This window comes from Asparagus officinalis, unplaced genomic scaffold (genome assembly GCF_001876935.1).
Source record: "Asparagus officinalis unplaced genomic scaffold, Aspof.V1 AsparagusV1_Un520, whole genome shotgun sequence".
In the NCBI taxonomy this organism is placed as follows: Eukaryota; Viridiplantae; Streptophyta; class Magnoliopsida; order Asparagales; family Asparagaceae; genus Asparagus; species Asparagus officinalis.
In genome coordinates this window covers 1-3,648 of record NW_017972784.1, presented here as the reverse complement: position 1 = coordinate 3,648, position 3,648 = coordinate 1, and the positions used below count along the sequence as shown (strand labels likewise).

Here is a 3,648-nt window from a genome sequence, read left to right as displayed (position 1 = left end):
CAAATTGTTTGGAAAAGGAATTTTGCAGATAGGTCCTCATACTTGTGAAAAATAGTATTTTGTGAAAAACGCTTAAAAACAAGTATGAAAACGTGTGTGTGTGATATCCCAATAGCTTCAAGTGAAGTCAATAACTCTTTTCCTACATTCTAGCACTAGAGAGAAGAAATAAAAGATAACTAGTATCATCATATAGAATGCAATGCTTGAGTCTTGATCTAGCTTGAATTTGATGAAGCTTCTATTTGAATTTGTTGTTCTTGAAATAACGTTGCTTCATCACTATGCCTCCTCCTCCTTTGGATATCATCGTTGTAGCGCATATTCCATCCAATCCTCCATTTGTGGCACTAATAAGCTTGATATATGTATTTACTATATTTGAACTTGATAAGCCATTAGTACCGATAATGGTGGTTGTAAAACATCATCAAAACATAAGGGCTAACAATATGTTTCCTAACCAACCTCAAAATTCCAATAATCAACATCCTGAAAATCTTCAAAATATGCCATCCAATTTTCAGATGTTGTATATGATGCCATCTAATTTTGGTATGCAATATCCTTATAATTCCCCTTATATGCAATATGGGCAACAAACTGGTGGAAGTAATTATGGTGGTTTCTCCAATATCAATAATCAAAACACCGAGCAAGTTGCTCCTCATTTTAGCAGTGGATCAACAGATGTACCCGAGTTTTCCACTCAAATATCTCTTAGAAGTGTTGGTGATGACACACCACATAGTTTTTTGCCCCAAACACAGAAAAATACTTCTAAATCTAGTTATTCGGTTTGGAGTGTCGAGCAAAACAAACTACTTTTAACTAGTTATTTTCACTTCAGTAATGATAGTGAATTGGGTAGTGGCCAAAAGGGTGACACTTTTTGAGGTAAAACTGTTGCTTACTTGAATGAGCATTCAACAACTGGCCCTCATAGGAGTCGACAACAATGTAAAAGCCATTACAGTGATCTCAACAAAAAAATTGGTAAGTGGGTTGGTGTATACAGAAAAGCATTAGCAGAGAGGCGTAGCGGTTGGTCAGACGACAACTACATAGCAAGAGCTCAAGATTTGTTTGTTGAAGAAACTAAAAAAAACTTTGCTTTGCTTGAAGAATGGAAGTTGGTTCGTAATGAACCAAAATATATGGTTGGATCTGGTGCATCTCAAAGTAGTGGAAGTAAAAGGAAGAGTAGCGGGGAAGGTGATATCTCATGCTCATCAGTTCCTTCTTTTGTACGCCCAGAAGGTAAAGACACGACAAAGAAAAAAGCTAAGGGCTCATCTAGAAGATCGAAACTTGTTATTGAGGAGGAATACTCTAAGATAGAGTCTAAACGCCAGGAGCTAAAAGAAATGAAGGAACAACAGATGAAGATGATGCAAGAAGTTGCAACAGCTCAAAAGGAGGCAACATGTGCTCAAAAGGAGGCAGCACGTGCTGAAAAAATGAAAATGTGGATGAACCTTAATCAGATAAATCAAAGAAATGCATTGGACGAGTATGAGTATAAACTGCTTAACATGCTACAGATCGAATTGTTTGGCCTTTAAGTTTATCTGTTTGAGAGTTCATCTTTTACAATTCCAAGAATAAATGTAATGTGTGTTGTTTAGTATGATGTTAAGAGTGTATTGTCTGAGTATGATGTCTGAGTGTATTGTTAGAATGTGATGTCTGAGTGTATTGTTCAATAAAATGCATCTTGGTTCCTGCAAACAATTCCTTTGTATGTAAGTCATTTGAAATTTGAAAAGCAAAGCTCAATTATGTTGTACGTAAAAGTCCAAACATATGATCTCTGCACACTACAAACAAACCTTATCTCTTGAACATATCAAAAGCAATGTTGCTTCACATGTGATCTCTGCACACTACAATCCAAACCTTATCTCTTGAACATCTCAAAATAAATGTTGCTTCACATGTGATCTCTGCACACTACAGTCCAAACCTTATCTCTTGAACATATTAAAAGCAATGTTGCTTCACATGTGATCTTTGCACACTACAAACAAACCTTATCTCTTCACATGTGATATCTGAAAATCTAAGATTGGGTAATATAAATACCACTTGGATATTGAACTTATTACACATCACTTCATTACCAATTTCATCTACACAATTATTACTTAGATGAATCCACCCCCATACGAGTTTAACTTAGAGGAACTAAAAAAACAATGGGATTTGGAGGAATCTTTACTCAAACGCCAACAATAGTTACTTGAAGAGTTACAAGCTGCAAGTAATCGATCCCATAAGAGGACATACATAGAGAGAAACCATGAAGCTGCCCATCAAAGGCTGATGAAAGACTACTTTGTCGAATCTCCCACATACATCGACCACCAATTTCATCGGAGATACTGAATGCAACGACCACTATTTCTACGAATTGTAGATTCTCTCTCAAATTATGACACGTATTTCACTCAGAGGAGAAATAGTGCTGGAAAGCGTGGTTTATCGCCAATTCAAAAGTGTACTGCTGCTATACGCATGTTAGCATATGGTGTTGCAGCTGATGCTTGTGACGAATACATAAAGATTGGAGAAACCACTGCAGTAGAGTGTGTCAGCAAGTTTTGTGAAGGTATTGTGGCCATATTTGAGAATGACTATTTGAGAAGGCCGAATGAGGAAGACCTCCAACGACTACTAAAAGTAGGCGAAGAACGCGGTTTTCTGTGAATGATTGGAAGTATTTATTGCATGCATTGGCAATGGAAAATTTGTCCTAAGGCTTGGCAAGGTCAATTTACCAGTGGACATAAAGGCACAACAACAGTAATACTCGAAGCGGTTGCTTCTTATGACTTGTGGATATGGCATGCCTTTTTTGGATTGCCAGGTACATTGAATGATATAAATGTGCTTGAAAGGTCACCTGTCTTTGATGACATTGAGGCAGGTGAAGCTCCGCATGTGAACTTCACTGTGAATGGTCATCAATACAATTTGGCATACTATCTTGCTGACGGAATATATCCCAAATGGCCTGTCTTTGTCCAATCACTTCAATATCCCCAAGGCGAAAAAGCAAAATTGTTTGTAAAACAACAAGAATCTTGTAGGAAGGATGTGGAACATGCATTTGGGGTTCTCCAAGCACGTTTTGCTATAATTCGTCAACCAGCTAGAATGTGGGATTTGAATGTCTTATCAAAAATTATGAGAGCGTGTATTATTTTACACAATATGATAGTGGAGGATGAACGAGATACTTATAGTCGAAACTGGGAGAACGTTGACTTTGAACCATCAAGCATTGCTAGCTCGAGCTCATCATTTGATTACCAAACACAAACGTTACCTCAGTTTGAAGTGCATGTTCAAGGTAGGTCCGAATCAGATATTCATACTAGATCTGAACTCCGAGATAGGGCCAAACATCTTCAATTGAAGGAGGATCTTGTCGAGCACATTTGGCAAAAGTTTGGAGCAACCGCAATTTAATTTTCAACTTTCGATTTTAATTTTGTCAAATTTTAGTTTGTTTTGTGTGTTTTTAATAAATTGTACTGTTGATTTATCTACATCAATAAAATCTTGTCTTGTTTTTAATATTGTAATAATATTTGATAAATATCAAAATTAAATAATTATAAATAAAAAAATAAAAAATTATAT

General features: G+C 36.3%; 1 pseudogene; it reads left to right on the top strand.

The window, feature by feature from the left end:
• Positions 1-539: 539 nt before the first annotated feature.
• LOC109827892 lies at positions 540-3,518 on the top strand (annotated as a pseudogene).
• The last annotated feature ends 130 nt before the right edge of the window (positions 3,519-3,648 follow it).